Genomic DNA, 12,205 nt, shown 5'->3' with positions numbered 1-12,205 from the left:
TGTAGGTATGAGCGGCAAATGCTCAAATCATCCAAGTTGTCACCTCTAATCCTCTGTAAGGAAAGCTTGTGCTCCAGTCACAGAGTTCAGTTTTCACGTTTTATTCCTGATTTCCGCCAGCCGTTGCAGACTGGCTAGCTCAGTGCTGCCCTGCTCTTAGCACAGGAGCTAAATAGTGGTTGCTTGTTTATTCTTTTTTTTTTTTTTTTTAAGGAGGGCGCAGCTCACAGTGGCCCATGCGGGGATCGAACTGGCAACCTTGGTGCTACCAGCACCACGCTCTAACCAACTGAGCTAACCGGCCACCCCTGCTTGTTTATTCTCTACATTCTTTTTCATTTTAAAGGTGTGGCAATTATTTTGGAATATTTGGGAAATAAAAAATTTTAAATGAAATGTAAAAATTTCCCAACACTCGAGACCATTCTTGTTATTTTATTATATATATTTTCAGCTTACTGTCTGTTTACATGTAACAGAATACCGCATATATCTTTTTCTGATGAATTTGAGATGAAATGAATATTTTTAAGGAAGACATACATTACCAAATAAATGAGGAAGAGGGAGAAAACTTACCTGGAACAGTATTCACAGAGGTATTTGATGAAGTTGTCTAAACACTATAACTAAAAAGTTGCCAGTTCCAAATAGTTTGGTTAGTCAGCGTTCACATCTTTGCTATTTAAACTGTTCTAAAATAACATTTCTCAGTGACATTCTTCTTCACTTTACTAAGTTGTTGTAACCAAAATACAAAACTGTTAAGACAAAAAAGGAAAGTACAGACCGATCTGATTTATGACAAGGCAGCTGACGTAGATAATCAGTCGTAGTGGTTTTGCCGTAGCCATTTTTTGAAATCACATAATCAATTTTATATATTTTGAATATAAGATGTTATTATATTATTCACTATGGATATAAATGACTTGCACGTCAAAACTTTAACCCCACGAATGACAGTTTATCACACGTAAGATACAGAAAACAGTAATAATAAAATGTTATTATTTTCAATCGTCAATTGCTGGAAAAAACACCTCAAAACTCACTTAACACTGATTTAGTGTTTCTTGTGCTTCTGTGGATTAGCTGGGCTCACCTAGGCAGTTCTTCTGCTCTGTGAGGTGTCGGCTGGAGTCACTCATTCAACTGGGAGCTCAGATGTCCAAGATGGCTTCACTCATGTGTCTCATGCTTCACCTGGGTGGCTGGAGCAGCTGGGTCCCGGCCGGGCCTTTCTCTGTCTGTGTGGCCTCTCCATTCTGAAGTCTAGCCTGAGATTCATGGCAACCAGATCCCCAAAGGATGAAAGCAGAAGCTGCCAAGGCTCTCAAGGCCCAGCTTCCAAAGTGGCTCTGCGTCATTTCCACTGCATTCTGTTGTTGAAAGCAGGTTACAAAGTCAGCCCGATTGAAGAAGAGGGGAAACAGACCCCACGCTGCTCAGGGGGAGACACGGCGTGTCCCCAAGGGATGGGACTAATTGTTGGTGATGCCTTTGAAGACAGTCTACCACGTTAGTTTAACTAGAGCACTTCTGAGGCCTTGGAGCCTTCTGTGTGCTCCTGCGCTGAGGTTGCCCTCCTGTTGTCCATCCGGCACTCCCACCCCCCAGATAGCCACTGCACCCCACCTCGCAAAAATCCTTTTCTTGCTTTTCATGATTATTTTACCATATATGTAGGTATCTTTAAAGAGCATATTATTTAGATTGCATGATCAATGTGAATTTATTTCTTAAAAGAATCTTTTAAGTTTCAATTCAAAATACCTACATTGAAGATAATTTGTAAAACTCAGAAAAGCAAAATGAAAAAAACTGAAATAGCTTCTGATTTTAATTCCTAGGTGTAATCATTGGTTACACTCTTGGATGTATTAACACACGTGCACACACCTCAGCTTATATCAACTGTCTCTTGTTCTCTGAATCTCTTTGTTTCTTGACTTTCAATAGGGCTACTATATTATCTGAATCTATAATACTTGGTTCCTGAATTTTGGCTGACAAATAGCAAGAATTCCAAAGATCCTACTCTGTCAGGATAGCGAATGATGCCTGTGTGTATGTGTACAAGCGTGTGTGCACTGGCTTGTATGGTGTGTGATTTTAAGCAAAGGAGGCAGAGGATCTTATAGTAATGCTGCTCTTTAAACTTTGGGATGGAGAAATGGTCTTAGTAGCTTGTTGTTAAATACTATTCTGCCATAGTTCTCAAACTTGAGTGTGCAGCAGTCCCCCAGAGAGCTGGTTAAAGCACACTTGCTCAGAGTTTGATTAAGTAGGTCTGGTAGAGGCCTGAGAACTTATATTTTTAACAGCTTTCTAGGTGACGATGATTCTGCTGGCCCAGGGATCACACTTTGAGAACTTCTGTTCTACAGTATGATTTTTTAATGGATATATTGAAATTCATCACGTAAATGCATCATAATTTGTTTAGTCAATCCCTTATAAGGCAGGCTGTCTAGTTTTGCTATTGTAGACAACACTGTAATGAGCATCATTATGTACATTTATTAGCATTTCCTTTTCATATATTTCTAGAAGTTGAGTTACCTGGTCAAAGGGTTGGCACATTCTTAAGGCTGTAGTATATAATGCCCAATCATATTCCAGAAGATAGTACCTACTGTATTCCAACTCGGGAAATATGAGAGATTTAAATGAACATTCTGGAGTCTCTGGGGAAGTTTCCAAAGAGGACTCCCCAAATAATTTAACATTGAAATAAGTGTATTGCCTCGTTAAGGTTATTATTTTGTGAGAGCAATACTCATTTAGATGTAAAAATTCTAATGTATTAAAAAATTGATGAACTTATCATTATACCTTTCACATGGATGGTTAGCATTTTTAGGTGTGTGTCTTCAGATGAAAGGATCTACTCTTCCTCATACCTGCAAACGTGTGGACCAACATGCTATAATCTCCTACAGTGAAATTGCTGTGATTTTACATTTCCTGTTGTAATTTGTTATAAAGATGAGTTATCTTTCAGAGCAGCTCTGGGGAAGGTAATAATCTCTGATCTTGAAGGCCGAAGATGTGGTCTGAATCTTGTCCCTGTCACTTACTTTGTGACCTTATTAATAATCTAAGCTCTAACCTCAACTTTGCCATCTATGAAGTGGTGAGCGTAGCACCGGGAGTTGTGTATGTGGAGAGCTCAGGTACTTCTGGAAGAGGGTAGTGGTGTCTTGTGGAGCCCATGGTTCCGCCCCCAAGGACCTGCTCCTTAGGCCTGCGGGAGCCTCACCAGTGAGAGACCAGTTAGCAGTCTACAGCCTTTTCCATCCTGGTGGCCATGTTTTCGCCCCTCAGAAAGGGTAGGGATAGAGGATAGAGTTAGTGCAGGACTGGTGAGCATTACTGTCTGTGTTTAGAAAACCTCTGTTTCCCTGCTTTATGTATCCACTACATTCCATATTCCTTTAACTTTTTCTCTGGACCATTTTGAGGATTTCGATTCTAAAGCATGTCAAAGTTCTTTGAAAACTCGACGGTGTTTTGTGAACTCAAAGTAACACGATGTTTGGCTCTAGTCAAGAGACTACTATTGAAATGACTCACTCAAGTGGCCCTCAGGGGTAGTGTTAGAGGGCCAGGTAATTATTATTCCTCCAAATTATTTTCTGATATTGGTTACAGATTTTTGTTACAGACATTTTTCACCGATTTTTGATGTATCAAACATTCCCAGCTTAAGAAAAGATTATATTAAATAAGTTTGTAAAATACTTATTTGGCATTATAAATCTCCTTAGAAACAACTTCATCCACAGCATTTAACTTCTCAGGCTAGCCCATAAAGCCTTTTTCACGCCCCCCGCCCCCTTTTTGTGGGGAGAGTTTAGTACAAATGAAAGTTTGGGCTTGAGATTAAATCTTGGTTCTGTCACCAAATAGCTGCATGACCTTGGGGGACATCAGTTAACTGCTAAGGTTTGGTTTCTTCATCTGTAAATTGAGAATGATAGGATTGTTGTGAAGATTAAAAAAGAAAATGTTAAGTCACTTTGGGGCCCATCGCCAAAGAGATCTTCCATTATTGTTTCCTTTTCTCCTTATCTGCTGAACACGGCTCTGAGTTTTCCTCCTCTTTTAGGTACAGTAGTTTTGTTGTTCTACAGTAGTTTTGTTGTTTTTTTGGTACAAATTGCTAGAGACTCCTGAGAGACTAAGTTATAGATGTGTTTAGCCTCCTCATTTTGTTAGATGTTATATAATAAAGGAGAATGAGGTCAGTTTGGAAAATTAGATAGTTCATAGCAATGTGTATCTTTAGGAATTCTCTCAGAAAGCATGCTTTTACTAAATGAAAACAATTTCCCCCTTTGTGTGTGGGTGGGAATTGTTAGAAGTTATCCCTGATGTGCCGCACGCATGATGGCTGTTGGCAGTAACTGACTTTCTGATCCTTTTTGAATTAGATTTGTTTAGTGTGTTGCAGTTGTTTGTAGTCATGCGAATTTATTGCAGCAGTTATATGATCAAGTGTGTATTTGGGGGGATGTCAGACTTCACACATTTGCTGATGATCTAGTTAGGAATACTGCTTATGCTGGTCAGTGGTTCCTGCTGATTTAAAAACAGACGGTGCATCTGTACATAGTGCTTAGATTGTATAAAATTGGTTGTATTAGCATCTGACACTGCAGGAGAGCAAATTATACCTTGAACGAATAATTTTAAAGAATACAGCTGTTTGTGATGTCTTTGTTGTGAAGGTACTGTTTTATTTTCATCATCTTAGTCTCAGTAAGATTTAATTTCCTATCTAATCACATCACTTCTTTGCTGGTGGGATTTAATCTTTATAGGTTGAGTCGTTTTTAGTTTTATATTTTTCATGAAGAAGATTGTCAGCATTAGGAATTACTTGAAGGAATTTTAATTCATTTGTTTCCAGCGAAAGTTGGAATCTTTGCTCAACTCACAAAAATATCATTCCATGAATAGATCTAACTGATCAGTTTTAAAAATAGTTTATTAATAAAGTATTAATATTCTAATATTGCACCTGTAGTTTTCTTGTTTAAATACTTTTTTAGGTAGCATCACTTGAACACAGGAAACTAGTGTGCATTGTTTTATAATAAAGAAGTGGTTGTTCTCTGATTTGATTGTTTGAATTGTGTGAATTGGAGAGCAATGTTTTTTTAGCATGACACTTTGGGAACTGCTACTTGGTTAGAATACTTTTGTTCCAAGGTTTCTTTGAGTCAGTTCCTATTAAAAGTGAAATGTGACAACCTGTATAACAATGAGAATATTTGAACAATACAATACTTGTATTATTATTGTATGGCTTTGAGGAAAACCTCATACTGTGTCTAATTGAATTTATTATGCTTGATGAATTTTTTAAACCGAAGAGTACCTTTTTTGTTTACTTGACCATTGAGTTTACATTTTTAAGTATATGTAAAACATACAATAAAGTATGTAGAATGCTGAAAATTTGCAGCCTGGAAGATAATTATACAGCAGTTGCAGAATAGCATTTGCAAAGAAATTCTGTTAAAAATTACATTCTCAGTAAGTTAGGTTCTAATAGATGGCAGGAGAAGGAAGGGGTGAAAAATATTAAATTAACATTTGCTTTCATTAACAGTTCCTGTGAATTTTTATAAAAGAATTGATCACAGTGAATTTATTTGGTAAATTATCAATGTCCGTATTACATACCTCCTTAAGAATGCCTTAGAGTGTCATTCAGAAACATATCATTAACTTAAAATAGTGTTCTTTCCCTTTTTTCAAAAGAACAAAGAATTAAAATTTAGCTGCTTGATACTAGTTATATTATGTAAATTATTATGGTAAATGTAACATTATGTAAAAATCTCTAAAGTAGTTACATGAGGATTTATATCAGTGAAATAATTTTTGTTAGTTTATGCAAGAATATCACTATGAATGAAATTTAGTGATGATTGCAACAGCATCAAGTAAGGATTTATTTTCTTTTAACATTGTAACTATTGAGAGAAGCACTTACTTAAGTGACCCTTTTGAAAAATCTTAGCTTTGGAAAGGAGAGGGAGGCTGTGAGATGATGAATTTTGAGGGCCAGGTAAGAGTTTAGATTTGTGTCCCTGTGAAACTCTTTTAAAACTTGGCATTTCATGAGTGTAAATGAAACCTGGTAAAAATGTCTGACTGCTTGGCTTTTGCCTAATATTTTTAGGCAAAATGGTCCTTGCCTACATGGTCTAATATCTGTTTGGATTCGTTGTGCTTTTTGTTGGATAAAGTTGTCTTTTTCTTTGGGTCTAAGAAAAATTGATCCAATATATTCTGGTATATTCTGTCCTACCAAGTTATCTCTAGCTATGACTTGTCATATTTAAATGATATTAAGAAATCTTAAACCCTTTCCCCAAACATTTTTTTTTTGGGTGAGGATGGCTTTGCCAGCTGCTCTTAGGAGTAAAATGGCTGTCACCAGAGACAACTGGCTATCCATCTGAAAAAAAGTTTCCTTGATTTTTTTTTAGTGATGTGCTCTTTTCATATGATCCTTAATCATTCGATTTCTTCTTTTGTTGATTTGTCTGTGTAATATTTTCTTGCTTATTTTTCTATATCTTCCTTGCAAATATGTGTTCTGGATCCTAAGCCTTACAAAAATCTTTCCTCCTATCTGGTAATTTTTGTATTTTTGAGATTTGTTCATTTTATTTCAAGTAGATTGGATTTGTCCATTCATTTTAATAGCTATAAAATTCTCCAATCACAAATGCCATAATTTAGCCTTTTCTCCCACTGAGGGCCATTTAAGTTTTTAGTATTTTTCTATTACAAGAAAAACGATGCTGTGAACGTTCTTTCTTGGCTCCTTGTGCGTCTGTGAGAGTTTCTCTACATTATCCACTTAGGAGTGAGACTGCTCCCAGCTCCTGGGATGTGCTCACCTTCCACTTCACTGGGTGTCGCCACAGTGCCCTTTGCTCCCTCACGTGCTCAGCAGCATTTGCTATCATTCACCTTTAAAGATTTTCTGCCACTCTCCTGTATGAAATAGTATCTCATGGCTTTAATTTGTATCTCTTTGATTTTTATTTTGTTTATAGTTCGTTTTTTCCGTAGCAAAAAAAAGTTTCCTGCTCACAACATTCATAAAAATAAATGCCAACCGGATTAAAGACTGACACTGAAAAGCGAAAGTTTGTAACTTTTCAAAGACAATGTGAGAATATTATTAGAGGTCTAGATAGGAAAGGATTTCTTAAATAAGGTATGAGAAAACACAAACCTTGAGGGAAAAGACTTGATGTGACTACTCTAAAAAGTTTGATTGTGGTGATTATTTCTCATTGTATATGTGTATCATAACCTCAAGTGGTGCGCCTTAAATATGTAGTTTTAATTGGTCAGTTATACCTCAGTAGTGGTGGGGGGAACCTCATTTGTGGCACCCTACACTGCTCCTAGTGACTCCCCTCCCTTCACCTCCTGCCCCCAGAGGCGACTTCCGTTTTCATTATCACTATATATTAGTCTTCCTTGTGTTTGAACTTCATATAAATGGGATCAATAGTTGGTTTCATTCAGAAATGTGTCTGTGAGATTCATCCATCTTTTTGTAGTTCATTCTTTCTAATTGTTGTATAGTATTCCATTGTATGAATATACCACCGTTGATTCATCCTTTTTGTTGATTAACACTTTTGTTTTACTATTAGCAATAAAGCTACCATGGTTATTGCTGCACATATCTTTTAGTACATATACACTTGTTTCTCTTGGGTTTATACCTAAGAGTGGAATTGCTGGGTCATAAGGTGGGTGTATGTTTAGCTTTATTAAATATTGTCGAATAATTGCTAAAGTGATCGTACTAGTTTATTGTCCTCTGGCAGCATATGAAAGGTCCAGTTGCTCCGCATCCTCCTAAATCACCTTTAATGACTCTGTAATATTCTGTTGCATGGATTTACCATGATTTATTTAACATTGCCCTGTTGATTGGTATGTAGGTAGTTTCATAGTTTCAGTATTTGAATCAACACTGTAATGAACTTCTTTGTAGAAGGCAATGATGGCTGTAAGTTCCATGGATGCTTTCCTAGAAGTAAAGTTGGTAGTTTAAAAGACATGGACATTTAAAATTGATTCTATTTGTGCTGCCGAAAAATTATACTAAATTACTTTCCATCCAACCGCATTCTTAATTACCAATTATATGAGAGTGCTTGTTTCCCCAGATGCTTCAATCTCCAGATGTTCCCCATACTTTTAACCTTTACTAATCTGATGAGGGAAAAAAATAACAGGAGTTAGGGGATTGTGCTAAGGGACAGCACCTCTTTGCAACCCTTTTCTGGCATCTTCTAGGGTGGTTAGTTTTGGGGTCTGGTGTCCCATCTCCTTGGGAAATGCCTTCAATTTTGGAGGCTGTGAGGGGAAGGAGAAGCCAGGTTGATTGGTTAACAGGTCTAGTTAAGGTTCAAACAAGAAGGATAAAAAAATTCAAGTTCAAATTGAAATGTTGGCTAGGTAACTCCAGACTATGTTGGTATGAGCTAGGGAAGCAGATACAATTCTCCGGCAGAGGCTACTACCTTTCTTACCTCGTTTAATTAGGTATGAGGGTCCATAATTCACCTGCTCACCTGTCCTTTCAAAACTGCCCTAATTTCTGTTATACGTGGGCAATTTCAGGAGAGTATTAGTTGTGTCTTATTAGAGAGAGACCACAAATCATGTCTCTTGACGCCCTCTTAGTGCCTAACACACTACTAGTAATAGGTGTGTAAAAATCTTGCGATGAACGATCCATTATTTACTGGACCCTTCCCCCCCAATCCACCACTTTGGAAGGGAAATGTTGTCAAGGTAGTTTGACAGCCTCACAGTATCGGGCCTCAAGGTTGGACCTTCTTGGAGAGGGCCAGTGGTGAGCAACTGATTCCAAGGACAGGGGAGGAGCCTCGCGTGACTTAGTTAAGCTCCTCGCGGGCCTAACCAGGGTAACAGGACAAATATACAAGATCAGGCATCTCACTGGGAAGGGAAGGGGAGCGACAGTACAGCAGGGCTGCCTGGGGAGGGTCAGGCTTTTAAGTGCAGCTCAGAAAGAGAGCTTTGGTGACAACTCCAGTTCTGTGTAACCAGTGGGTCACAGTCAGGGAGGAACCGAATAGTTGGTTACTTCAGAGGCTGTGTATTGTTTTTATATGCCTTCTACATGTGGAGGGAAAAGAGTACTAAGCATTAACTTGGTGCTGGTCACTGTTCCGAGGGCTTCACATCCGTTATTTGACTTAATCCTGAACATTCTGGGAGGCAGACATTATTATGCCCAGTTAACAGGTCAGGACACTGGGGCTCAGAAAAACTGATTTGTCCAGGACCACACAGCTGATAAGTAGTTGAATCAAGATCCTAATTTAGGACTGACTTCAGTGCCCCTTCTCTTCCTCACTTGTCACACTATTATGGAAAATAATATTAAAGATGATAATAATGCTTAAAATATACTTACCATGTGCCAGGCATTAGTTTAACTTCTTTCAATGTATTGTTTCATTTAAACCTTGATAGCAGCCCTATACACTAGACCCTAATCCCCAGCTTAGAGATGAGGAGACGGAGCACAGAAAGGTTAAGTAACCATCACAGGGTCACAGAGCTAATTAGCAGAAGAGTCAGTATTGAAATCCAGTGCTGTCCCCGCCAGCACCAGCTCCTCAGGGCAGTTCCCAGTGATCCGTGATCACGCCCAGGTGGTGTCCAGCCCGGCTGCACGACAGTCTTGACAGTCTTCAGCTTCCCCATCGCGGGCACAGGGCTCACCTAGCTTTTCACCGTCTGTGTCATCTGGTTGGAGCCGGGGGCTCCAGAAGGAACAGAGCGAGACTTGGTTGTGCATGTTGAGCTGCCGTGCTGGCAGTTTATGGGTCGTCTTCCTTCCACAGGATGAGACACTGGAGAAGGAACGCTATCTGGACCACGTGGGCATGGACTAGGACCGTGGTGGTGCCCTGGGGGGCTAGGGCACGTTGTCCTGAGGGGATGTGTAGGGAGAAGGACCTATCAGTGCCTGGGATAGCACTCCACACTCTGTGTTTGCTGAGTCCCATGAATTCAGCTGCCCTCTCCCCACCCCCAGGTTGCAGCTGGCGAGAACCAACCCTGACCAAGCCCCATCCCTGTCCTCAGGGCTGAGTTGCTTGTTGATTCAAGATGTCTGTGTGAGGGGCTGTGTGAGCAAGTCCCTAGACCCCTTTATTGCTATACCTGCATCTCAGGGCTCCCTAAGCACTTCTGCTTTAGGCAACGTGGGGTTTAGATTCTTCTCCCTCTGTCTGTCTCTCCCTCTCTCCTGCCCCCGCTGTTTCTCCCCACCGCCCCCTCTCTTTTTTTCAAACTTGTGTACCAGCTTTCTGCTGCCCTCTGAACTGCTCCCCACCAACTCCGCCCCCCAAACATCCCACATTTCCTGTGCGCCCTGCTTCTCAAGCCCCTGCTCCTGAGTCTGCCCTCACTTGCCAGTCAGTCAGTCATGGATGCAGAGTCCAGAGCTTAAGGAAACCTTGATAGATTCCACCCAGGAGAGAGTTGCCTTGTAACAATGACACTCATATGTGACGGTGTTTATAAGACTATTGAGGAAATGCATATTGAGGAGAGATATCATGGAATTCCCCCAATCCCAGAATCCTTCATTATCTCCTACAAGGTTTTATCAGTTCTTGAAATGAAGGCTGGGCCTTTACAGAATGCAGGTAGTATAGTAATGGCCAGAGAGAAGAAACCCTCCTGATAAGGAAGTGAAAGCACCAAAGCAAAGTCATGGAGCCAGGCAAAGAGGATGAAAGGAGTCTTTAAAATTCTCATTATTATGTCAAGTGTGTAGGTCTAGTTTAGGACAATTATTGAGTTAATTGCTTCTTAATGGGAAATATGTATTTCAGTGTTCAGGCTTCCTAAATCCTTCATTTAAAAGGCATAAATAGAATGGTATTTAAGTAGCCACTGCCCCTTAAATTTAGAATTTTACTTCATTGAAAGGACTTTAGAATTCTTTTCTGCCTTTTCTGAGTCTTGGTAACTCTGTAGGAGGGTTGGCCACCGTGAAAACCAGAAAGCAGTGCTTTACTGGGGTCATTTCCTTTAAAGGATACTTAGAGACAGGGACGTTCACCAAGCAAGGAGTGGTCTCAGGAGTTTAGGTCATAGAGTGATGGAGTTTCAGAGTCAGGAAGACTCATTTAATCAATACTCGTAGTTTATATTTGAGAGAACTCAGGTTCGGAGATTTATTTATAATCACGTAGTAGTCGAGTCTAGGCCTGCTGATTCTCAGTCCAACACTTTCCTATTCATGCCAAATCTATTTCGTGTTATAAAGGCTATTGGGATTGTCTAAAAGCTTACTAAAATATGTCTGTGTGCTATGAGTCGAATATTATTCTAGAAGTAGAGGATACAGAGAAACAAAGGTGATCCTACCTGTCAAGAAAGTGAAGGTTAGGTAGGGAAGGTCAACAAGTAAATGGAAGATTATAGTCCAGAGTGAGAAGTGTGGGATAGAAATCTGTATCAGTCAAGGCTGTGTATCAGTGAAGGTGCAGGTGAATGTGTGAGAAACTACTCCGTCTGAAAAATGAGTGCGTACTGAGAATTCGGTCTTATAGAGTCCTTGGGAAGAGTGGAGGAATAGGCTGTAGGCTGAATCTCTGGGAATGACTTTCAGAATAAATAGCACTGCAGAAGTAGCACTCCTGTGCCACTCAGGACGCTGGGGGAATCTGGAAGCTGCCACCCCAAATGTCAGCCCCAGCTATTTCCACCGTTGCTGTCTGGACTCGGGAAGTCTCCATCAAGACTCTTCAGAGTCATCAGCCATTCTTGTTAGTTCTGCATCAGAAAGCTACATAGGTTCCTTGTGTTACCGCCCGGCTCCCCTCTTGCCTGTGCTCCGATTTCAAGTCTTACCGGGTCGATCTGATTGGCAGAACCCAAGTCACACCTGGTATCCTACTTGTAGGGGCCTTCGGGAAATAAAGTGTTAGCTTTCCAGCCTTTGTAATACTAGAGGGCCCACAGAAAGACATTGTATTAGGTGCCGTAATTATAACGCAGTAGTAGAAATAATAGTAATAGTAACATAATAGTAACACACATATAATACATAGGATATATCTGACAGATAATCACACACACACGATGTGATAGTAAGTGATAG

General features: G+C 39.7%; 1 protein-coding gene and 1 non-coding gene across 8 annotated transcripts in view; one reads left to right on the top strand and one right to left on the bottom strand.

Moving 5' to 3' along the window:
* The window catches only part of DENND1A (DENN domain containing 1A), a 468,543-nt gene that overhangs the window by 81,797 nt on the left and 374,541 nt on the right, over positions 1-12,205 (top strand). The gene's annotated exons all lie outside the window — the stretch shown is intronic.
* TRNAT-GGU (transfer RNA threonine (anticodon GGU)) lies at positions 231-304 on the bottom strand. Its single transcript has one exon. It is a non-coding gene; the product is annotated as a tRNA-Thr (tRNA).

Source organism: Rhinolophus ferrumequinum, chromosome 12 (genome assembly GCF_004115265.2).
Source record: "Rhinolophus ferrumequinum isolate MPI-CBG mRhiFer1 chromosome 12, mRhiFer1_v1.p, whole genome shotgun sequence".
In the NCBI taxonomy this organism is placed as follows: domain Eukaryota; kingdom Metazoa; phylum Chordata; class Mammalia; order Chiroptera; family Rhinolophidae; genus Rhinolophus; species Rhinolophus ferrumequinum.
This window is presented reverse-complemented; position numbering and strand designations above follow the sequence as displayed.